This window comes from Varroa destructor, unplaced genomic scaffold, assembly GCF_002443255.2.
Source record: "Varroa destructor unplaced genomic scaffold, Vdes_3.0 BEIS01000003.1, whole genome shotgun sequence".
Classification (NCBI taxonomy): domain Eukaryota; kingdom Metazoa; phylum Arthropoda; class Arachnida; order Mesostigmata; family Varroidae; genus Varroa; species Varroa destructor.
The window spans coordinates 2,758,124-2,784,951 of record NW_019211456.1 but is presented as its reverse complement, the minus strand read 5'-3'; the positions used below and the strand labels follow the sequence as shown (position 1 = coordinate 2,784,951).

The following is a 26,828-nucleotide window of genomic DNA, read 5'->3' as shown; positions in this document are numbered from 1 at the left end:
GTGTGAGTTCTGAACGCTAGGGACGTTAGATGATTGAAATACATTTATTTTGCGAGACTAAGAACTCGTTATCATCTAACTTTCACATTAGCAAAATGTTAATGTGAACAAAAGCTAGTAATAGTTGAACTTACACCTACGAGTCCGTAGGTTTCTGATGCTTCGAAGCGCGTCAGCTACAACCAGTTATAACGTTTTTGCCTTGCCCGACCCTCAGCCAGTCATTCGGCACAGCTACCGGCTCTCGAGATTCTTCGAAAGCAGTTACAGAGTCGTGAGATACACGCTCGGCCTCTTAGCCGCCCATCCTCTACATAATTACCTTAAGTATTGCGGGGATATTGGTCGCATTCATTCTTTTCCAAGAGATATTTCCGCTTTCCTTCACAGGCCTTTAACCACCCGATGTCTTGGACAATGCATGCTGGTTTTTTTTTTTTTTTCGCATATGTCTATACTTTCTGTATATTCGCATTTCTGCATGTTTGGTGGGTTTCAGTCAGGTTACTCTTCTGCTTTCGGATGTTTCGCTCTTCCCCACTTTAGGGGACCCCGTGTCAACATATTCTTAAATTGCATATAGATTCCTCACAATGAGAAATGCCTCCACAGGTTATGAAGCGATAATATTAGCGTCATATAATAGCGATATATATATATATATAATAGTAGTAATATAATAGCGAAGGCGCCTTTAAAACCGGCCTTGATACGACCTTAGCAATGACCGACACCAATCACCCCTATTTCATAGATGATGGGAATTACGTTATCTAATTTTAGATAGCGTAAGTTTTTCTTAAAGTCATTCGATGTGTGTGTAAAGTTTTCTGGATTTTATTGGGCCGTCACCATCACGTCTGATAGCGTCATCATGCTTTTCCTGAAGAATTGAAACAGCCAACGAGCAGTGGTACAAGGGCGTCCTAACTTCATTAGTAGCCCACATATAATTCGGGTTATTGATTGCACTTTGTACACGGCTTTGGTAACCAAAGACGGTCTATCGAAAGTTAATAGATAGAGCGACTGGCTATTTCAAAAAGACATTTGACCTGTTGCTACTGGCGAGCCGAACACGTCCTTTGAAACGCTCGGTAGAGATAGAAAACACAGAAGATAAATAAGTATATTCCACAGAAAATGAAATAGGGCGTGAAATAAAAGTTCCTTTTAGAACTAGCCAACAATTAATTACTATATTGGTAATATATTGTTATATTGGCTAAGGAAAACAAGATTTCCCTTAAGAAGTTCTCCGAAGTTCCAGCTTAATACCAAGCGACATTTTAATGTTTTTGTTTCTATTATCGCCCCAGTATATATATTTCTAATTCATATCAAAACTATCAGTTCTGAGTTTTGAAATGTTCGCCTAAACCTATAGAAGAACGACACCAATAAACATGGATTCAACCTTTGTTTTTTTCTCTGGAACTCGTCGGTTCGACACTTTTGTTGGCTTCCTCTTCTAATTTATAAACTGCGTCAATTTTTTAAAAAAACACTTACTTTTAAAATGTTTTCCAAGGTATTCCTCTAGCCAGAAGGTCATTATTATCTCTAAACAAGTAAAAAGATCGAGAGACCTGGAAAGGCTACCGAGTGTACCCAACCAAGATAAGCGGTGATCTGTAAAAGAAGTTTCAGCTTTTTCAGTCTGAAGAGACAATTACGATGTGTGCGTGTGTATCTGCGCCTGGGTGAATGTCCATATAACAACAGTTCATATAGCGTAACATAGCGTCAATTTCATTGTTTGTTCGACGCATGGGGAACGGCAGATAGACGACACTGTCAATCTGAATATATGGACGTGCTTAAGACTCTTGACATGGATAAACTCCCGTATGATCACACGAACGAGCTGATACGCGGTGTGATACGCTGAAACGTAATTAGATAATTAAAAATGGATTCAATTAGGTGAGGGGGGGGGGAAGGGGTATTGCTGGTATGTGTAAAGTTGCCTGTTCTAATTTAGGCAAAAACGCTTTTGAGCTAAAACCGGACTAGTCCTTAATGCCGGACCCTTTCATAATAAACTCCTAATTTTCCTCATATCTATAGAAGTTTGAAATACATTATCTTAGGTAGCTACCCATTTGGATTATAGCTATCGTTGAAACCACATCTCGTACTTCAGCTAAACGACAGCTCGTTTAGATATTCTTGTCAAGCTTTCGACACTGTCGCTTCCGATCGCTGTCGAGTCCGTTTTAAGACTAAGATTTGAAGTATCTGGAGTTCATATATTAGCCCTGTGGCAGTTTATTGAATTGCGTCACGTTTCTCGTGCCGATATGTAATGAGTAACGGTAAATGTTATAGGGCTCAATACTTATCATACGCTTACAGTCTTTCCTGAACATCACTTTTGTAAGAATGGAAATACTGATGGTCGTTTAACAAATATTTAGCACATAAATAATAAGGCGAAATGTGTTCGATGCAGCTTTTGGTCAGTGGACAAGAAACCAAAAAAGGCCTATGAAAAATCTGTTCTGCCTAAAAACGCAGGTTGTACCCACAGGCAAGTTATTTGGAATAATACTCATATTCGTTGTTCATAGACTTGGTTTTCTCGAAATTCTAGAAAAAGTGGACCTAATTTTATAAGAAGTTTAGAAAGGAACTTGGATTTTCCCTCTTGAGCAATTTATTAAAGAATGTTCTGCCCGTTATTCTCTCACCTTACTCCATACCTTTGTGAAAAGGTCATATTTTTCTTTTCTCTAAAAAAGCAAGCTTAGTACTATATAGATACATACGTATATAACGGGAAAGTATTAATCGCTTTTAAACCAAAATTGAAGCAACTATTTTTTAAACTTCAAAAAAGGCCGCTAATTAAATGTGTCCTTTTTTTAATCGATGATCTCTTGCCATTTTTATGCTAACACCATAATCCTATGGTTGTAGAGTTTCTCTGCTTTTTGAGCGAAAAACTATGATCATTAATTTTATTAATTTAAATTAAATTAAAAATTAAGGTAATAAGTTAAAATTAAATTAACGCACAACTGAAGGAGTTTTTTAGAGACCGAAACGGATGATGTCTTGATGGTGCAAAATCTAAACCCTACGGCGGATGCACCCATTTGCCATTGATTTTTATCGGGTAGATAAAGATGTACATGATCCGGAATTATCATAATGGAAAACAAGGCCTGTTCTATTTACCAGTTCTGATCGATTTCTTTCAATGGCTTGTTGTCACTCATTTTGCACGGCGGCAGCAAATTGCAACACATCATTTCTTGCCAATACCACCCGACACGTAGTATTTATTGCCTTCCCTGGACTTTGCCGCAGATCATAGTGGATTTTTTAATTATTTTTTGTTTGCACACCTTTATCTCCACCTTTCACCAGCCGTTTTAGAGTTTCGCAGATAAAAACGCGATCGAATAAATACTTTTACCTCAATTCGTGCAACGTCGATCGGGCTTTTTTCATAACCAGCCTTCGTCAAAACTATTTGGTAGTGGATATCGACGACTCCACCTTGTTTAAGTTCTGCGATAATTTCACCAAATGTCTTTGTAATTAATCAGCTAGAGAGGAGCATCTCTCACATCCAAACTTCTAAGGCGGAATTGACAGAGCCATCTTTTGGCTGTTTGTCCCAGTTACTCACCTTGACCATACACAGCATAAGTTTTTATGGATCTGGACAACAGTTGCGCCCTATTGGTTGGTTACAAGCTGTGAAACTCAGTGGCCTTTTCCAGAATGTTTGCTCACCTGAATAAAAGTGTTCCAACAACTTTAACACAACTGTAATATTAACGCTGCATCAAATAAGCGTTTTTTGTTAAGCTGAAGTATGAAACGAATATTAATTAGAGCGGAGTTGAAGTTAGATGACGGATGCAGGGTGTGTTATGTTGGTAACCTCTATCCCGATTAAAGATAGCCTTCAATATGTGCATCATTAATGCGCTCATCCAAAAGCAGCTGTCAACAAGCTTGCAGCTATGGCGGAAAATAACGTTTCGTCATATAGGAACACCACCTAAGATTAGCTGTAATCCAGTTTTTTCGTTCTGAATAAAGCGCTAACGCGCAGTTACCTTAAATCGACACTGTAGGACACCCCAGTTATCCCATTATGCGGGGTTTGTAATACGCCGTAATAGGAACTTGATAAAAGACAAAAACAACATACATTTCAGATTAAGTCAACACCGTCAGAGAGTGCGTTTCGGAAAATGGTTCCGTCCGCGTAACGTTATTAGCAAATACAATTCGGCCCTCAAATAAAGACCTCACTATACAAACGGGTACTTAGTCGATGTTAGTCGCTCTAGAATTATCGTAGTAATAAGGAAACAGCATGTCGGCTTGGGTTCTTCTGTCACAAAAAACTATTTTTCATTAATGTAACAATCAATCGCAAAAACCATCGGTGACCTGTGTGCGATGCAGAGCATATATCTATTGATCAATGGCTCATAACGGCCGAAGGGTACATGATTGGCTGTCTGTGAATTTGAGCATATTCTAAAATAAATACAAAAAACAGATCACTGTGTTTAGAGCATTATTAAGTTTAACAAGTTTTGACATGGTAACGTCTACCTTGTCACCTCCGCACTTACGAAGGCGTTCGTAGGAAAGAAGTAACTATAACAAATTCTCAATTGAAGACCATTACGACTGCCACTTTTAGCACATTCAACAACCTCCATTGACTAATTACGTACAGGTCTAAAAACAAAATAGTGGAACAGGTTTGGAAACTCATATATATTCAATGTTATATATACATATATATAATAACACCGAAAACATTTTCCTCCGGATAAACTCATTCATTGTTCGACATTCGTTCAATGGTCACGGAGAGGTTACGCAAGTAAAGTTTAAAGCTAACAAGGCTCCTAATCAAAGTTTGTATGGAATGCATGACACTTTATCCGCTGCCCATAGAACTGTGGTCGCCGATACCGAGTGTCTTCTCACTGTCGTTCCAACGGTGACTTTAACAGAGACAAGGGTCCGCCTTCGGTTGAGAGTTTCTCCTTACTGGGTCAGCCGTTGATATTAAGAAAGGAAGCTAAGCAGTCGCTTAGTTTTCCATGGAGAAGTGGCAGCCAGGAGTACGAGAGTGCGTCGGCACTAGGTATAGGTAATTCAAAGGAAGCAGCGACATTATCATTTAAAGGTAACACAAGGATGAGAAATGGGTGAACAGACTAGAATAAAGTAAAAGTTTCTCCTCGTTCTAAATACATGTACGAAATATACTTAATTACAACGAATCTTAATCGATAGCTATAGTCAAGCTCCAAGTTATTACTCATGCAAACGTACATTTGGACCTATAGTGTAAACAACGTTTAGTCTGATAGGTGTTGCCTCCGTCATAGGGACTATGTCTACGCGGCTCTATTAAACTCGCTACCAAACACCTACGTAAGAAAATCTTCGATAATCCATTGTAATTACATTGTTTTTCGCAGACAAATACTAATATGTTGACGCCTTAATAGCATCTAAAAATATACGAAGCTATGACGCTTTACGCGTATGCCTGTCTCAGACCTCAACTGATGCTTATTTTATCTCCACGTTTAAACAATTTCAATAAATAGCTTCTTTCTGCGTCGAAATTAGTTGACGGCGAATGTTCTTATGCAAGCGTTTAGTACTTCTAGAGCCGGACTGCTCGAACGACGTATAATAAAGAGGATAAGAAGAGGTCGGTAGTGATCTCGAGGGAATAAAGCCCACCCATCGGGGCCGAACAACTATTGGCTCACGCTAAATAGACATCTCTTCATTGGAACCAGTCGTTGTAAACAGCATCACTCCAACCTTCTGGTGCAAAAAAATCATGGGTGTTGGAAATTTAGGCATTAGATTTACGTGAGCTACAGGCAAGGTACATTGTGCTCAAGTAAAGGTCACTGAGGCTTAGTTCAATAGTTGCGTAATCGTATCAAGCTAAATGCGTCGCGGAAAATTGTCGTTAGCGATCATATGCTATTGGTTCATCTTTTATTATAGATGATATGTACCAAATAGTCACTAAACAATGCGTTCAAGGAATACTAATTAAAGAAAATTACAGTGGGACTAAGTTGTATTAACACCTTCCCTCTTATCTTGCTAGGCCAAGAGGGTCTACGTTATGCATATGAATAGTTTAGTCTTTGGCCTTACCAGCATCGACGTTGGTAACACAGTGAATGCAGTCAAGACGCATGTTGTTTTTCCTATGGAAACCGATGCACTGGACAACAGAAATCAACGGACTTCTGATAGGTATAATACAACACTTCATCCATTGAATTGAAGAGGTAGTATCGTTTCTAAATAGGCCAATGCAAATGTATGAAAAAACAACGTCGCACTTTTTCGAAAGCACTGCCGTCTCTACCGTCTCATCATTCACTTTATTTCTAAACAATTCTATCCAATATCAACGAGAGTAGTCTTACAAGTGTTCTGTTACTAAACAGCAATCTCACGTAAAATTAAACAATAGAAGATGTCCTGTCACGAGATATTATCCTGTCACATACGATAAGAGTAGCAGTAAAGCCACACGGAGCCAAAAGGTGCTTATAAAACATTTCCGATATGAAGCTTTTTGTATCAGTGTGTCTCTTAAAGATGCCTCAATGCGAAAAGCTTTACAATGAATTTTGGTGCGCACAAAATCTCGTTTTTCGCATCCTCTTAGGCTTTGAATGTTAAAAAAAAACAAAAAAAAAAAAAGAGATCTTGTTTTATATGTCCTTACGAAATAAATCCTCCTCAATAGCTAAATTTAATGGTTCAAATGCCACTAACCTTCAGATAAATATAAACATAAAAAAGAAAGGGCCTTGGCTATATATTCACGTCCATAAAATACAATTTGTTGTTAAAGAAGGCTTTTGTCCATACCTGGATGTCACCTTGACGTATAGGTTAGTAGCTCCGGAAAAATTAATGATTGGCCCTGCTTTCAAAGAATCAGGTCCGATGAACAACAGCAGGTTTCCTTTAATATGGCCGCTCTTAAGCTTGAGTCGAAAGTATCACACGTATACAGTATGCATGACCTCTTAACATAAAAGAGCATTATTTAATAGAAATAATAGATAGAGTGCTCTGAAGGCTATCCGTTCAAGTTGCTTGGCTGTAGCTAGACGTATGAAAGGATGCAAGGAAACACGAAAGGAAAATGATAGCTAATTTAGAATTAGTCGCATAAGAGATAAATGACTTTATCGACTATTGACATAAACGCTAATTTATGTACTGTTTTACTCTGTTTAATTCTATATACGTGTCTTAATCTACGTAACAAAGAAAGATATTAATGTTTTGCTTCGTTCAATTCGATTCCTTTGCCAATACAGCAGCTTTTGCACAGAAACCCGGATTATAATCTTCTTCTTGCTCATTCCTGTACACAAATAGTTGTTTTATCCGAAAGAAAAACATGTAAATATTATGATCTAGGCCCTGTTGGAACTCAAATCCAACTTCTAAATTAATAAATTTAATGCCGCCCCACTGAAAGGGGTTGCGGTGAAGTCAGACAATATCCCCATGGGAGATCAGATGCGTTACGCCGTTTGCTTTCTGGTGTCAACATACGTCTGCTCTAACAATGTCGCCTGTGCCGTTTTTGTAGTCCTTCTTCATTGCTTTCAGCGACTGTGTACAGACGCACGCGAAAATAGCGTATTCGGCTTTCAGCTTCTGGATGTTCTAGGAGTTAAAACCTCTGTCACCTTGGGAACGGGCAGTTGCATGGTGCCATCTTAGCGTACCGACTGCACCGCCTCGGCGAGAGCATTGCACCAAATCTTAAGTAACCGACTTAATCTTGTTCCTCGGTAAAATGTATGAGGCGCAGTAACGCCTCGGTCACGCTACAACCGAGTCGCGGTCTTGATGATACTCTTTGATGAATTTTTTTTTCATCAATGAGCTTTAATGAATGAAAGCCTAAATAAAGAGAGATGTTTAATTCCTTCGTGCACCAGAAATCATTCATTAGCCCACTTTAGAGCCCCCATTATATACAGCTGACCTTAGAAATAGTGATACAAATAATGGATGACTGGAAATTGCGTATATGGCGAATGGTATTAATATTCAGCAAACTGTTATCGCGTGAACAAATACAAGAACGTTCCTTTTCAATTGAATGGTTGTTTAGCCTAAGTATTGTCAGCCATCGATGTATATAAAAGTGGGTAATATTAGTAGGGGTTGCCGTTCGAGTAAAACTAATAGGTGCGAAAAAGGTACGTGTGTCATATGGTCATGAAGCTACATCCGTTAATCTCTTTCTTCTCAAGCATAGGAAACGAACCCAATGTTTCCGGCACTGCACTGATAGATGACCCCTTTCCGATATAAATAACAATCACTCTAGAAGTTCCACAACTTCTTTCACTTTACAACGGTTTGTGAAACGGAAGCCTTAAAAAATTCAAACTACCGGTTAATAGCTTCTGTGTAGAACACTCGATAGGGATTAATACCTTCATTGACAACGCGTATGAACCATATGCCAAAAAAAAAAAAAGTAAAGTGTTTGCTTGTTCCTGTGGCTGAAGTTACATTTATAATTCGTACTGAAAGAAACAGCCAGCTTTTCTAACGTATTCCTCAAATTCCGGGTAGGAATGTTACGCTTTCTTTTTTTTTTCACCCCTTTCCTAATAAAACACCTGTTATCTCATATCTAAGACAGGTTGCGCGTCTAGTAGATCGCTCTGCCATTAGCGCTCTTTCCGTAGAAGATCCTTGCTAAACTTTCCCGCATGTACAAATATCTCCATTGTATATATTATATCATAGTATTATCTTATTATAATAAGTTTTGAACGAATTGAATTCATTCTTTTATATAATAAGCTTTTGTTATTGCATACGAACGAAGCAATAGTTCGACTGGCTACTGAAAGTGTTCAACACCCAGGTTCTTTAGGAAACGAATGTTTCCTAACGGTAGGAAACGTTAGAAAAGTACTGCATTTGCTATTGGCCTCGCTTGTAGCAAAACAAAAATAATTCAAGATTACTTAAAAGCAGCTTTACCTCATCGTCACGTCCCATACGTTTTTGACACGTAACGTTTTCTAAATCCCTTCATCGTCAGTTACAAACTTCTGTTTCGGTTCTGTTGAACAAGATATTTACTATTTTCTTACAATATTTTTTTTACATACTAATTGATTATAAAATAGAACATGCGTTGGCATATTCGGCTCAGGATACTATTTCTCCGCAATGGCCAATAATTCGTTTAAGCTCCAAGCAGTCTCCAAAGCTTTCATCTATCAAGCTTTAGCCACGCACTCAGTGTGTAGAGTACGATGTGATATAAGGTTGAAAAAGGGCGACAATATGCACTCTACTGCTTACACAATATGTGTACAAGGGGAATAAAAAGGGAACGTGACGAACTGCCTCACGAGGACAGAGAATAAACGAATTTTCGAAAATCATGTTAGAATCTAAAAGTAGCCTAAAGTCTATGTGCAAGCCTGGGGAGATCCCGTTAAGTGGTGCTTTAACACTACATAGGACGGCTCCTTGAGGATCTTTTCCTCCTTCGTTGACGGTCGCACAGCAGTGTTTAGGCCAGAGATACAGCGCGGCCCTCGTGCTAGTGTGCACGCAAACGAAAAGAGTTGAGCAGGTCCCCCTTATCCTCTCGTTCAAAAAAAACCTTAAAGAATCAGCTTAAGCAAGTGTCTCCTAGAACACTTATTATTTGGAAGTCTTTAATTGCAAAGTAATCTACATAAAATTTATAACTTTCCCCTGTTAAGGTAGGTGTTCGAAATTATTATCCATCTGATCAAGGCAGTGCTGATAATATTGATCATCAACTTCCGATAATAAGTGCCGACAAGTATTAATTCTTCATAAACTTCAATAAAGGGTTCATTTGGCGCATTTTTACTCGACTGCGGCTTCTACGTTTTTACTGTTGTCGGTTTCTTGGGTACACCTTGACGTATGTCTACTCTGTAGATTCAGTTCATCCGTCTGAGAGGCTTTTATCGATGATAGTAGGTAAATGCTGCATTCTATTGGAAGTAAAATTCGTTATCTTTATTAAAGCTCTACCAACTGAGCGCTAAAACAAGTTCTTGCATTGAGTTCCGGTAACTGACACCACCAAAAAATAATCGTCTAGCGAATTTTACGTTTCAAGTATCGCACTGCACCGTAGGTCCTGGTAGAGTTACATGGTAGTCGTGCGTAATACGTGAAACTACAGTTCCCAAATACATGCAATTACGCCTACAAATCGTGCCCTTTATTTTATATGCAGCTCTATCGCTTCAGAGAATTTTTTCCAAGAGTTGTCCGCCATGTCCCAGTTTGTCAGGTGCCATCTGTTTTCTTCGGTCCAAATCATCTTACTTGACAGTATGGGCCATTGATGGGATGTATCTTTGCCACTAACAGTCTCATAAATGGCATTATTTGCTCACAATTTGATTGTCTGACAGGTTTTTTGTGATAATTTTCCAGCATTCCAGTAGAACTTGCTGATGCTCTAGGTCATTCGGGGTGCTGTCAATAAACATTTCTATGCCTCTCAAAGAGTAATTCGGTTATTTGTAAGGCGCGTATATCTAGAGTACGCTATTTCTCCTTCAGCTCCTAATGTCAACCTAGGTTTTTTGAACGACATAAGTAAATGGCAATCGAAGCATGTCGATAACGACTCTACAATTTCAAAAACGCCTGTTACAATTTCTTTCTGCACCGGGTTTGTAGTGAGACGTTCAATCCTTGCAAGCGGTCTCATGACGGCCTAAGTTCTGGTAGCGACAAGATAGCTAGCTTAGAAAAGAACGAAGATAATGTGTTCTCTGCTACAGCGTATGTAACTGAACACACTTGAGGGCCTAACGCCGTACAGCTGTGCTGAATGGCCGTTACGATATTTTAGCTACTTCCCCTTGAGGCTTCTCTGCCTTGACTTCGAGACTCAAAATGATCCGTCGTAGAAGAATCCTGGAAGAAATGAAGTCCACAGACAAACACTGCCACTACTAGTGTCACCTCTACCTGTTCAATGAAGAAGGGTACCTCTAGCAACAATGCTATACCGGTCGCGAATTTTTTTCTACCTACTCGGCATCACCTTCGAAGGGACTTTTGGAGGTTCGCATTGAAAAACTTGACTTGAAGTACTGGAATATTTCGGAGCTAAGGCCCCAAATAGGTCAGGTGATGGATAGTGTATCGACTGTAAATGAACTTCTATTCCAGATTATTAAAAGGCGCTATCGGCTCTCGCGACCGAAACTCTCTAGGGGATCCATGTGTTAACTGTGAGTAGAGCTACGTGTCCTAGTTCTGTGCAGCTCAACCATAAAGAGATGCAGCTTTGTTAGGCCGCAGTGGAGCTCAGCGCCGTGAGGTACTCCGCTTCCGAAAACGAAATATATTTACTTAACCCAAAAGAGCGACAGAGGTACGGAAAACGGTATCAGCAGAAGCTGACGACTTCATGTATGTACATTGAGGAAGATATTTCTATATTATAGCCTTGTGAACGTTTGGGAAGAATCAAAAAGTAGCATCCTTCGTGTACTGAATTCTAAAAAAAAAACAGCGTTCAAGTTAGTTACAGATGAATCTTAACAATTATCAGTCAATTATAAAGAAAAACGTACGAGCAAGACATAAAGTTTGCTCAAAGAAACTTGGAAAGAACATCTCTACCCTTGAAGTGTGGTACTAGTATATCAACTAATTACTATGACAACAATTTACCTTAACACAGTCAGCGTTCCAGATTCCAACGCACAAGCCACATACGAATTAGATGATCGCCGGTTCTGAGCATTCGTTAATAAGGGAATCTTTTATTACTCGCTTGTTATCCGTCACATCCAACAATATAACGGCAGAGAAGCACTGCTTATAAATAGTCGTTTACAAATAAACTAGATATATCTGTTGATTAACATTTCTATTTTCCAAAACAACTTATTATATATATATATATATATATATATATTTTTTTTTATCTTCTCGTATCTATATTGGTGTAACGCTAGTGATAGGTATCGTTAACCTCTACTGTATTCGTGCTATACATTCACACATTCTTATAAAAATAATTTAATTCGACTAAATACCGATTTAGATACATTATAGGTACATTTAATTTAATAGAGCATTAATGCACCAATCAGTATATGTGTGGATGAAAAAAGATCCTATCCTACCATAAAAGCGCTGTGGATAGGCCTAAAAGGCCTATCCACAGCGCATTATTTCGGCAAGCGGATGGTGTTAAACGTTATTGTATATACGCAAAATAATAGATCTCCGAGACATCAACTATTGGTTTTTCTTAGGGTGTGGCTATATAAACTCATTCATGGTTATTGGCATCTTAATCGGTTTATCACCTTAGTCGCTCGAAGCTTGCTATTGAACTTTGAATTTACGCACGCATGGCTTCCAGATGATGTCAGTGGGTAAGATGGTCATCCTACTTATTATAATATACCAAAATAAATACTCACTCAGTCAATCATATTACATGAATTGGCGTATCCAGCGTTGGTATTGACACCAAATCAAGGTCCAACTTGGTTATGTGCAAGTGCGGAAGTGGCATTCATAAGAATACAACGCGCACTACCACAACCTTTTGGGGCCTCCAAAGGCTAGGTCTACAACGCTGGCTGACGTGCGTCCGAGTCCACCCGTCCTGTGAGAACGAGTCTCACTTAAACTGAGGTGTAGTAATTAGGGGAAAATAGCAATTCCTAAACTGGTATAAATGAGTTTCCCGACATATCTCAACGAGGTACCCAGTCAGCTCATCAATACCGATCGACTACCTTGCCACTTTCTTTGGGTCGAAGGATTCTGCACCGAACTAAATGCACCGTTTAATGAATGTTTAAAGGACACACTTCTACTCACTCTTAAGGTAAAAAAATGTCCAGACATGCCAAACTCGCGGGACTGTATTTAAAACAGAGCCTGACAACCTTCCCTATCACGACTAAGTCGGCTCCTAGAAATCGCGCCGGACGAGCAGCACGGATTACAATGTGATCGATCGACCGTGACTGCTTGCAAGGCGAGATCAAATTCTAAACAAGCGTGACCTATAGTCATTGCATTTGTACACTTCAAGACGGCCTCAGATTCAACATCAAAGGAGGTCGTTCTGAAACTTCTGGAACAGGAGCAACTCCCGCCAAAATTTTTCGAAGGGCCATCCTTCAACAAAAACAAACAAAAATCCAACAAGGCGTTGCAGACCCCCCCCCCCCCCCGCCTGCTTTCAAACCGCAGGCTTCGCGTGTAGCGATGACCTAAATCCCATTCCCATTCGCGGCTATGCTGAAAAATCTATCAGCAAAAGTCTAAAGGCCCAGGGACCTTGTACCCTGACGAATTGGCACATAGATACCAGGTCATCGACGTACAGAAGCAAATTCTCATGTTCAGCAGGCGTGAGCTGGACTGTATGCGATTCCGCATTTAAATTGAATCTCTCAATTTAGTTTAAGATCTAATGAACAAGGTTACGACGAAACCTAGGAAAGGTGGCCAGGCTGATTCCCAGAGCACGAGTTTGCCTTTCCTCTACGTGAACATTTTTTTTTTACCTTAGGCTACTTGCTTCGTTCAGTGATAGACATTTTTCAAATCGCATAGAGGTCTACCAGATGTTGTTTCAACAATGCGCCGTATAAGGTCAGAATTGTAAGAAGCCATGTTGCTCGTTGCATACTTTCACTAGGACCTGTTTCTGTATTTTATCTGGTAAGCCGTTGCATTCTCAGAAAGTAAAAAGAGTTTTCAATAAAAAATTCAACCGTTGATATTTAATTTTATCGGTTAGTCATCCACGCGCAAAGAAGGTACTTGAACGTTTAGCTCCACTAGAAATGTTAATTAAACGTTTTTATGAAGCAATCGCACCTTGTGCGAACAGTTTCCTACTCAACTGAAAAGGTGTCTAAGCGCCTTCTTCGACTTATTGTACCTAAAGTAGAATTTCAGCGTACAATCATGGTAGTGTTGGAAAGCGAACCAGTTTTTGACATGTCCCTAATTTGACTTGACAGAAGTTAAGTCAAAAGTTGGAGTACATCAAATGAGGATCTTAGAATAATGTTCTGTCCTCAGCCAAGTTTAATCGCGGTGTTGTTGTTGTTGTTGTTCAAAGTTCGAACTTGCCAGGCGAACAGCCGAACGTAATAAGCGGTATTGTGCGCGACAAAAGCTAATTGCTTAAAACGATTGAGTTTCCTCAACTTCCCTTTCTCGGGGTCTCCATTCTTCATGAACCTTTCCACTAATGCATCTCCCTTCCGTGCTCATGCGGCCTTTTAAAATACATCATTCACCTAAGCTGGTCTGCCAGTTAGACGGCGAAGGGATTTTTCATGACAATTGAGCCAGACGATTGTTGCCTCTAGCCAATCTAATATTGATGCAGGATCCCGTCTTCTAAATGGATTCACTGAAAGTATTAAATAGAATTTACATTGTTAATAAGATACACTTAACAATCTGTTTTGTTCTACCAAACATTCAGTGGGTATCAGAACTAGGTTGGCTGCCCTGACATTTACGTTTTAAGAAGGCTTACAGTATGGAAAATGCTGGTATTCTGAGCGTGAGCAATCCTTCCTACAAGATATGCAAAGTCCATAACGCCTTAATAGTTTAATCAGTTTCACTTGTAATTTTCGCGAAGCCGGCGCCCGTGATAGCTCAGTGGATAAGAAGGTATTTGCCTTCTAATCTTATGGACACCCTGTGCAGGCCCAGGTGCGAAGTATAAAGAGATCGTAACGCATTCATTAAAGGAAAGAAAGCTTTCAATTTTTTTTTTTGATCGAAGCGCAGAAATATCGCAAGGAGATGTTTCCTTGCGTACACGCAATCTGCATATTTATGTTGACACTGTTTATGCAGCTGAAAAGCCAATTAAGTGTGCGAACAACAACAACTTCGTATTTTAGTATAATTTGAGCTAAATAGGAAGTTGCAGTTTTCTTTATTTATGATATGAAATGAAATGGTTAAAAAGCGTTATCTACAAACAGCGCAATGTGAGTGCTGGTCCTAGAACGATTGGATAAATAGAAACTATTCACCAATAAATAGAATAGGAGAATGAGACATGGAAAATGTGGTCTGGCGTCGCAGCGTAATGGCGTGGAAAGAATTGATGTACACAGAAGAAGAATATAAATATATATATATATATATAGAGAAGGAGAGACCAAACCATCTGCTTTGTAGTCCAATATATCCACTATCGTCAAATGTCCCAACGGATTGTCGTCCATCTATGCAAATTAGGTTAGTGAGTACCATCATCATCAACTTATTCGTACAAGTATCTCTAGGTCCTCCTGTTGTAAAAGGATAGATCCGCTCTGCTTGGTTTAGTTCGTATAGATCAGTCTATTTGGATTCAGTGGGTACGGAAAACGATTGTGGTAACTTTGCAGAAGCTGACTTCAATGTCAATTCATCGCGCTTAGAATCTAAAGGCCTCCGTTTAGATCTAAAACAGACCTATGGCAAAAAGGCGAAAGTGATACTTTAAGGCCCGTTTGAGTAATTTACCGTGATAGTATGTTGTGTAACGTTTTAGGTAATCTATGTATGCAAATGTTATGAGTTTAGGTGTTAATATAGCTTCCATGTTTAAACCTTATTCTGATCGGCGAATCCTTTTCGTATTACTGAATTCACAGTTATCAGGATTCGTGAATAGACGGGTAAATGTACGCATTGCAGGTCTATGACGAAGCAAACAATAAATGCATCGGTACATTTTCCCCCGATCCGGTTGGATCGAAAGACAATCTCGACCGCGAACCTGTTTTTCATTTGAAATCTGCGATTTTGACGCTGTACTAGTATGTACGTGCTTCATGTAAATACCTATATGCGTGCATATTTTTCTACAAAACCTAAAAATTAATTATTAAATGTATTACTAAATATACAGACTGAACAAGCTAACAACTTGCTATTAAAGTTAATTAATTAAATCAGATAGCAGAATGCTAGAATATTATGTTATGCAGCAGAGATTAATTAAATCTTGAACGTTTCGAGTTGCACATCCGATACTGCCGTTAGGGATTAGTTCCGACTGTGCGCTTCCAGCATAGATCGAAACGTGCGTACGCCCGGTTTCGAACCCAGACCACTACGTGCTCATAAGCTCAGTAGGCCAATATATCAGCACTGCACCATCATGGAAACGATGCATAAACGTTTATGGCAGCGGCATCTGCATAGCTCGATCTTAAAACCGATTTTCATGCCCAGATCGGAAAAAGCGTACACCACTCTGCGGAAACAAACACTAACATTCTGTACGACTTTAAGAGCAGCAAGTCTTTCTAGTACGAAAACGTACGGAAAATGTATTTTCCTCTTCAGAGCTCAGCGTACAATATCACGCGCAATTAATATCTTGAAAACTGAGAGGTAAATCCGTCTTATGATGAAACGCTACAGACATTGCTATACGTGGAAAAAATTGATTCATTTGATTAGTCCTCTCTTCCGGTTTCAGTTAGTTTCAGATAGATATTCCATCGTTTCAGCTGTAAATATCCTATGTGAAACTCACTATGGTCAGGACGGAAGGTATGAAATGAAGTGGCCGGTGTAGTTAAGGATACGCATGGTTAAAACCTAATTGCTTAACACGACATTACGCTAGATAAGTAAATTTATGGTATCTTAGTCATTTGAACTTCAGATAAAATTACTAATATGATTTAAATTGTAAAATCTCTGCTTGTAGGATATTACATATTACTAGCATAAGTTTGGCGTAGTCTTGATAAACCCTTTTATTCAGCAATACACGTACATCAATAGTGTGGCTCGTGTTAGAAATATCGACGTCACAATGACAACGTAACTACTGATAGGACTCACTTTAGTATAGTACAGTGTCCTAAGTTATGCCTCAATCTGCTGCTACGTTTTTTTTTATTATATCATTTTGCTCCACTGAACTTTATCCAGAACCAGAGCGGTATCATAGATTCAACAATATGGAAATAAATGATTTACTATGACGAGAACTTTCAACAGCATAGGTCATCATATAGATTAGAAGTTCATCATGACAAGTTACTGCACGAGAGGTCTAACTTTGATTAGTTACTCGTCACTCCGCTAGGCGTTGGTTAATCGTCAGCATGAACCCACTGTTTCAGTTCTTGTACGGAACTGACTAGCCAAGCTAACTATTTCGGGCTTTACGTTCGGTAAACATCTTTCCCAAAGGTAGATGCGTATCTACGACCGAATTTGAACGGAGACCGCCTTGTATCTTTTAAGTTTAACAGGTAAGCATATTACCCATTAACTACCTGCCTAATGTTATGGTTGCTTGTTTGAATCATGCGCTCTAATTTTACCCCAATATTAGGATTATTGGGGACAAATGTGACAGACGGTGTATATAATGGCGACTTACTCATAAATGACTATATCCGGATCTTTACTCATACTGAGTCGTCGACCGGCAAAAGAATTGAAATTTTTGATCCCAATCGCACAACAGTAACTCAACTAAATACATGGATAGGTAGTGGTCCGTGAAAGTCAACCATCATTTTTATTTTATTCCGAGAAATCACTGATATTCTGTTTGAAGTTCTATATTGCTTTTTCCTTTGTTATGATGATTCGACAGGCCATCGATGTTACGATTGCCCCGCAGACACAACTGTAGTGAGATAACGTAGATGGCTCAATTACTACTATAACTATTGCCCCATTATAATTGCAAATAACAGCTTTTCCACTGTTTTGAAAGTTCATCAGAGATATACGAACTCAATATATTACTTCTAGCTGTTTATGATAATCACTTTAGTCTGTTCTCTCCTTCGATTCGTGCAGTTCGAATTTAGACGCGATAATTTAATTTTCTATCCCTGACAGTCTGCATAAGCCTCTAAGCCCAACTAACATTTTCTTGGGCTGCGCAAAGAGAACCATTGAAGTCGACCACTACCTACTGATAACGAGAGGAGACAGTCAGTCCGCCTCTACTACTAGCTGGGACCGCTGCAAAATCTTACGCACTAACTGACCTATACGCATTCATATTACATATACATATGCTACATACAAAGGGGGTCCAGACGCATTTCCATCTCTTCCTTCTCTCGCACCGCTGTGATAGCCCCTGCTCCACTGCCGAAGTCAATATTAGATGCAAAGCCCTCTTTTATGGAAGAAAGGGTCTGTTGAACGGATTTGCATCAGCAGCCATTCGTATCGCATTTTCTTGAAGTGGTGCCTTTTTTTAAATGACTTTCGCTGGTTGACCCAGCTAATGAAGCGGGGGGAAAAACTAGCGCCCAACAATTTTTGAAAATTCCTTGCCGCTAAGCAACGACTAAGACAAAAAGACGATTACTAGCACCGTCACAATGTCGCTGCGTACAACAGAGCTAGCAAACATTGCCATGTTGAGGCGAGAGGTAGTTAAGGGATACAGAAACGGTTTAGATGCGCTTTATGGGCTTTAATCCGGTTTGGCCTGAATCAGACCCATAGTCCTTTTTGGGAGGCGCGGTGCGATATTGGAGGCAGAGCATAGACCTCCTACGCATCCTCTTGTTAGGAGTTTTCTCCTTTTCCACCGCTTCACTTGCCGATCCTCTAACGACATGAGAGATACGACAGCGCCGCGGGGGATATGGTCGAATCGATAGCATAGGACCCGAGAGTCAAGTGTTGTTTGTTTGGTTTGCTGCGTTTAATGTTGTGATGCAAACGAATACGTTTCATCTTCTATTTTGCTTTTTTTCCTCATTATTGTTGTCTCTGTGTCATACCTACAGCTTTTCGTTTTTTTAATATTATGTCTATTTCCGTTTGCACTACCACCGGCCTGTTGGCCTAGCTACCTGACTATTCAAAGTGGGTCTGGTCTGGCTGTAGTTAAGCATTTCAGAAAACATGCGATGCCGGCGTCGGATGTGTACGTGTAAGTAGACAATCAAATGAGCGAGGGGCGAATGTTGTTATTTCCTTCCTTTTTGTATAGTTAGTGCTTGGCGTTACAGAAAGGGGAGAGGAATTCTTTGTTTCTATAACACTGGTAACTCAACAGCGACGTTGCTCTTGTTGGTCTTGACCTGTTTGAGATTTTGTGTGTTTGTCATGATTTTACCTGTCACTAAGGTAAATAAAAACTGGAAAATACTACTGCAAGTAGACGTTGCTTGGTTTTATAAGGTGATTAGTTGTATAATCAATCAATGGCATACAGACAGTTGCCTACTAGCAGCGCTCAACACACTGTGCGCAAGGCATTAAGCGGTCTACTTTTGCCTCATCTACATTCACCCAAAAAACATAAAACTGTATATAATGTTGAATGCACGTTGCAGGGTTCTGTGCACGCAGTTGTCAATAAGCTAGGAAAATGGATGCACCCATGAATGTTTTGAACGTTTGACTTAGCTTATTTAGTGTCTAACGCGCTACAGAAACTCAATACAGGTTAATGGTTTAACACTTCCCTCAGGCAAAAATAAGTTGAAGTAAATATAGGTTCATTTACTCCTGTAGACATCCTACAAGCATTCTCTTTCCCCCATAAACCCGTTGGAAGCATAATTATGCGGTGAAACATTTTACTTCGTACGTGCTCTTTAATGGTAAATATTCTCATAACAAAAAAAAAACATTTACCCTATTTCGCCTTTTACTAAAGTCAACAAACAGCCGAAGCAGCCCACAAGATATACACTGAATAGGATGTGTATTCAAAATGACTAATCAAAGATAATTTACGAAATAATAGCATCTTCGAACTCAAAGATGTACTGCCTTTGTCGGCCATACGGAACGGATGCGAACTGCCTGAAGGCACCTCTGAAGAAAAACAACCTGCAGACCACTAGCGAATTGGCTAAGAAGAAGAACTGCAGTTATACGAAACAAACATCTTGAATCTATGAGACCTCTTCAAGTGTCAGGAACATTGGTGCTTTAAAAGTTAAGGGACGTATAATATTTCGTTGTATTTCAATATCTGGTTTGGCAGTAGGCAATTAGCACCTACAACGACACGTTTCCGCAAAGATGTCAGTATGAGGTAGCAAAATGTTGCGATTATTACCAGGGCAGGATCATTACCTTTTCTCATTGTGGATTAATGCAATCCGTATGTATGTGACCATAAAGAGGGTCCCATAAAATGGGTTAAACATAAATAGGACGAACATCAGACGTAGAATTTACTGGCGGGACGAAATGAATATATTGGCCCAGAGCTCGTCGCAGAAACACATAATAAATTACTTGCAAAAGCCGAATGATTATTATTAAAAAAAAATCGGTCAGTGTTTACGCGTAATACGTAGTAGTTATATTAAAGTAGATATAATAAAAAAAAAGAGGTTATATATCATTATTGTCGTAGGGAAAATTGCTCCAACTGCAGTAGCGTTTGTAAAGAACATAACAGTATAAGTCACTTTTGAAGAAAACTCGAACGAATAGAGCAGCTCCGCTTATAAATATAAGCGAATTTTCCTCTGCGTTTCTATTATCATACTATGCTTGTATCTAGCGTTATATATCGAGCGCACTGAGTATCAGCCTTTAACACAAATTCCATAGACTAGTCTTCAGTCACAACAACCACGAGCAAACATCGAGCATGAAAAAGCATTGTTATCCATAGTTAACCTGACGTCCTCCAGTCATTTTAACCGTCCTTTCAAAGCCCGCGAACGAATTTTCAAATAATTAAATTGCGCAGAAAGTAAATGCTTCCCTTTCCTATACTTTCTTAGTTATCGTTTATATATATATATATATATATGTACATAAGGCGCTTTTCATGCTCAATTAGCGCGCTGTTTCGAAATTAATTGTCAATGCTATTTCAACTCAAAAGACCTCCTCGAGCGTACATGTTCCAGGCAGAAAGAAGCGATTCCTTCTTTACTAAACATTTTGACGAAGCCAAAACATTGCCGAAAGAACCCTGGATATTTCCTTTGTATAAACTGATTACGTTGTAGCTAAAAAGCAGAATTTTTTTCTCGCAATCAATGCAAGACTAAGGTCCCTCGAACGAGAATTCAGCACTGCATGATATGGTAGTAATCTGCAGTGCCTAAACTATGAATCACTGCGAATGCAAAGCAGATTTATAATATAAAAACAATTTCGTTGGATGAAGACATCTGGGTTGCTCTGGGTTAACCCGAATTGGGCTCAACTGTTAAGCATCGACATCTGAACTGTTTAAGAATCAATGCTAATGAACGTAAGTCGGGGCCCATCGACATCCGTAATTGTAATCAACGACTGGACTTTTGTTAAGAATAAAAAAGTGTCTGTTATAATATACACTTGTTTATCCTTACTTTTTACTTTAACTGGGCTCAATATGTCTTATGATAACAGTTCGGTTGCCTTGCTTTTATTCCTAATCAACGCTAGCCAAGGCCATAAGGTATTTCTTTTATTGCCTATATTACAAATAAAGGTAGTGGTTGCCCGTAAATATAAGGGCATACGTGACGCATTTTTAAAATATTCTTTTAGCTACTCTTGTTTGTGATTAAATATTATATGCTGTTTCTAGGTTTTTTCTGGCTCTATAAATTGTTCGTTTTGTTTCTATCGCAAATGTTTATGTCTGGTGTCACAAAAGTAGTATTTTGGCGTTTATCATTTGTCTTGTCTTAAGGTCAACGTTTTGTTAAGACAATGCAGGACAGATTCGATGCCTAGAATAGGGACTCCATAACGAAAAGTTTTCCTACGTTCAAACGTGGAATTTTCGACTACAACGATACGCCTGATTTGAACCTTTAAATTCAGCTAAGGCTGTTTTGAGCCTCCTTAGAGAAAAGCCAGTTGTTAGAGAGGCCCATGCTTTTTAACTGTAGGTTCTCGTGGAGCAATTTATTGGATTCTGGAGACTTCTGACGGAGACGAAGTCTTGATACATTAAAATCACTTTTTTTCCACCTAACGCACCTATTTTTGAATCCAAAACCCAAGGCACCATCTGTTCCCTAGAAAAAAAGATGACAGCAAACGTGTAAAAAAAATAAAGAAGTTTTCGCCGGTATATAACATGTGGCAACCAATGAATTTGGAAGATAAAGCAATAAACAAAAGTTGCAAAAAGAGTTCAAACAACTTAATACATTACATACACAAATGAGTTCTTGCGATATCTTTGCAAAAGCTTTCCATCCCCACTTTCTGTCACTTGCTGTTTACCTTTGGTATATGGTTCTCAAGCGCTTTTAAGACGTTCGATCAGCATGCTGCAACGGTATTGTATTGTGAGTGCAATTTCAGCTTAAAAGAACTTTTCAAGGATGGATGCTCTAAGTGAAGAGAGTACATTATTGACGGTTTCTATAGTATGCATTTCATCAAGGTTAAAATGCTGTCAAAATAACCCGAGATATTTGCTTTGTGCATGGTAACGACGCTATAGCTACAAGGATTGCCTCAAGGATGGTTTGGTAAGATTGAAAACGGAACGTACTACCGCCAGAAATCACTGGTGACCGTTTGAAGGATGACGGCCGATAAAAAGTAATTTGGGAGTTGGTCGACAGGGCGGCTTGTAGCCGCACGAACATCGGTAACCATCTAAAGTGTTTTGAGTTTACACAGAAAAAATTGTGCTTCACGTTTTATAGAGCTGCAAGCGCTCCATTTGGTGGGAACTGCTTTTTACGAACCAGAAAGTTAATTCCACATTTATTTGATCTAATTGCATCGTATCAACTAGGGTTTTCAAAAGTAAAGCCCCCCTCAAACAAGGTCGCGCCATTCTGCTCCATAAGCCAATCGTCAAGGCTGTTCGTCTGCACCTCAAAAGAGAGATCTTGTTATCCTCTCTATATTGTCTGGACCTTCTTAATTTCTCCTTTGACAAAAGAACCTTTACCGTTGGAGACACCACCGCTGGCTCGCCCACAAGTTCGAGTATGTTCCTATTGTAGTTTGAACGAAATTTTTTACCAGTACAAATGTATCGTGTGTCGTGCTGCTATTTCATTTAAAAAATAAATACATTGATGTATTGTACACGCTGCAGTGAAATCGTGGGCCGAACAAGCAACAAACGAAAAACACCATTATTTTGCAGACTTAAGGCGTTCAGTCGAAATGTTTTTTTTTTTTTTTTTTTGGTAATTTGAGGCTTTTCCGGTGTCAGCGCCTTCGAATAAGCCAGACCTTCATCTTTTCGACCTGTTGTGTGCCAAGTGATACTCAAATCAGTCTCGATACACTAGCACCAAATGACTGAATGCCGCTTCTACAAACCTATTTCCCAGATTTGAGCGGGAAGATTATGGGTAATGCTGGACGGCGCCGTTAACCGACTAAAAATGTAGCAAAACGCTCAACGATCTTCTTCCGGATTACTTGTCATACAACTGGATTTTTTTTTGGATAGAAGTAGCATTATAAAAAGACGATTGCGCGTTTTATAGAATGTCCACCTGATCTCCCAAACGTGCCTAACTAAACAAGCCGAAATTAATTAAATATCTTTTAGCTAACCAGTTTTAGATAGACTTGTCGAGACATCCGCCGATTTGATTTCCAGTAATGGTTTAGGAACATATCGTTTAATTTGGTATAGCTTAGACGATCACAAACCTCTTTTATTACACTTTCTTTCTAGTTTATTTCTGTCAAAAATGCTCGTCCTACATGTGGTACATCGACTCATCTTCGCCTATAGCAACAATGTTAGCAGCCGACAACTCCTGCCAGATTAGCTGCCTTTTCTTCTATGATTTCTATTATGCATCGTACCAATGGAAAATAAAGTGCGAGTACATAAGCCAGTTGCCCACATATTTTTACAGTATCTCATTTTTATCCACAAATGATATGTTTTTTTTTTTAAATATGTATAAAATGCCTGTTACAGGACAGTATCTAGCTACGGTGTTCCTTTTGCTGCAATTTTATTTGTATTTGCAAGAGGCCCCCCGAAATATTGTTTCATAGCAAAGTCAGCGCGACACAAACGGTTCGGATTATACACGGTTACATTGCCGTTCTGTGCAATCTTTTTAAAAAATTATCTTCAATATGGATTCTTCATATCAATGGATCTCTCTGTAGATAATTTAACACTACAGCGATTTATACGAATAACTGCGGTAGCTAAAGTCACGTACATAAATTATATATTTTTCGTATACGTAACTTGTAATTAATTAAGACGTAAGAGCGTTTGTCGGTTTACTAGAAAAGTGCGTTCATGAACAGAACATATCTTGTTCCTTGCGCTGGCAAGCCTAAGATTCTAACGCAATAGTTACTTTAAGCTAATGAGAGCTTATTTCTTTTCCCACACCGTTTTTTATTCAGCATAGCAAATGTGATCCATTTACAGGGCTTTGTGAGAGTTTTGGCTCTCTCGATATGCTCGAGTCGCACCAAGTTTTCGGAGAAACGTCTTGTTCGGTGAAGATCGTTTCTGGGGATTCAGCAGCATTTAAAAGGCACCGTGCAACTTTTATTCGAAAGGATGTGGTGCTTGCAAGCCACATCGCTTTGCAAGGCATATTAATTCTCGTATAGTCTTCTACATGTGTGGGGCATTTTTTTACAAATCCTTATATGCGATAATCGAAACAACTACAGCTTTGCATCCCTATGGTCTTCTGAACGAATCAAAGTGTACATGTAAGTACAGGTATGTAAACGAAAGCTAATATGTACGTTTTAAGTGATAGACTCTCAGAATAGTTCGAAGCAGAACATTAAGAGGTAGCCACATTTGAATTTTTGGAATTGTACATGTACACAAATCGAACTTCGTTTTTCAGTTATCGAAGATATTCGTTTTATTATTCTAACAACTACCTACTTGGGAACAGTTCTTACAGAAAAGCTCTGATCTTGATGCATTCTGAAGTTTTCTTCGTGAAGGTGTCGTGCAATCTCTCTTGCCAGGCGGCCTTTTTTGCTAGGGCAACTCAAACCTGCATTGTACGATCGAGTCATTGTAGCGTTCTGCATTCTCTATGATGCATTCTCTTTCGAGAGTGCATCTCGCTTTTGGACACGGTATATTTATATGTGATTCTAAATCCTGTCGAGAGAGAGGCAGGTGAGATTATAAAAACAGGGAAGGAGGGCAGCAGTGGAACAGCCTGGGTAAGCCCATACACAAATGGGCATACCGTCGCCTTCTACGGCCTTGTTCTGTTTGCCCTTTTGATAAGAGAGCAAAAGTTCATGCGAGAAAGCATCTAGCGTTTGCTTACGATCTAATGGTTCCCTGGAACAAATGATTGACGCTGCACGACTTCCAAATAACAAAATAAAAATAATGCCTATTACTAGAAATACCTACTATGTATAATATAATAATGTTAGGTTGGCAACTGTAAGCACTGATGCTGGAGAAGTCTTGACTTGAATTGCTACATAACCGTATCAAAAACAGGAAGTCGTTGGTTCATTTGCCTGCGCATGATACAGAAGATCTCCAATTGAGCGGACCCTATAACTTAGCTAAGTAATGAAAAATAGTACGACAAACGGTCTATTTTTGTGTAATACCTCTATAATTTGATCATTGTTTGGATGCTTGTAAGTATGACTAGCTTTTGTGTTTTACAGTTTATAACTTGCCCTCAGCGATAGTTACAGACTGACTAATACGTGGAAATAAATCTGATAAATAGAAGTGGCTATGGCTATACGCTTTCTCTGAAGGCGCGGCACCTTTGGAAAATTTTCAGTTGCTTCAAAAGAAACAAATATCTCAGCAAAGCCGACAAGGGTATTTATTAGATGTGTTGTTCTGTGCATATTGCTTTGTCGTCAAGTTGTGACCGCTTTTCAAGTTAGACGGCTTTAAAATCAGGTGTCCTAGATAATGACTTGCGCCATGTCGGCGTTGGTGTGAGTTCTGACTTCCAAAGAGTCTGGCTTTATTGAAATTTAAAATAAATTTCTGCCAGAATTTGTTTGCTTTTACAATTTTAACACGACAAAGGCACAGAGGCTGCCCAGACTTATAAAAAATCGCGTTATTTATGATCAAAGTGTGTTGTCGGAAGAGAGGACTTTAGGATGATACGTTAGCTTACGTTCTAGAAATTTTGATTCAGGTGCCCCTCGTAATGATCGACCGATTATGAAAAAAGTTGCTGAAATTATAGCGAAAATTGAGCAAGGTCGACATGTAGTTAGGCCTAATATTGTCAAAAAACTAAACACAACTAAATAGATCTGAAATCAAGTTGTAGGCCATCGCTATGAGAAGAAGCTTGGTGTTGGGGTACCATACGGAATGATGCAAACGAATTTAAACGATCGTATTTCTATCCTCGAAGCTCCACAAAAGCGCCACGCAATGAAGCCATTTTTAAAGTGCTTGAGCACGGATGAGAAGAAGTATATATACTACATATGACAATGACGTGCAACAAAAAAAAAAAATTTAATGCTTCACGATCTGTAGCAAAGCCTAGACTGACTATAAAAAAGAGGTTATGTTTTATGTTTGGTGGAAAGGAATCGTGCATTATGGGTTAATTCGGGATCCCACTGTCACCCACTAACAAGGTTACAACAAGCCATTGAAAAAAATAGTCTAGAACGGAACAGGCGTTATGTTCCATTCTGGGGCAATGCCAGATCACATAGTTTTTTTTTAGCTAACTCAAAAAATCGAGAAAGCTCGAGTAGGAAACTTAAATGTATCCGCCGTATAATTTGAGCCCTGTACCATCAAACAATGATCTGTTTCAGCCTCTGCGTAAGTTCCTTAATAAAATTAACTTATTATA

General features: G+C 39.1%; 1 long non-coding RNA gene across 2 annotated transcripts in view; it reads right to left on the bottom strand.

Annotated features, from left to right (window-relative positions):
• Window positions 1-13,312: 13,312 nt before the first annotated feature.
• Window positions 13,313-26,828, bottom strand: part of LOC147756385 (uncharacterized) — a 41,200-nt gene continuing 27,684 nt past the window's right edge. For both annotated transcript variants that reach the window (XR_015324360.1, XR_015324361.1), the window contains one exon: window positions 13,313-14,479. This is a non-coding gene — a long non-coding RNA (uncharacterized LOC147756385). The remainder of the gene's footprint in view (window positions 14,480-26,828) is intronic.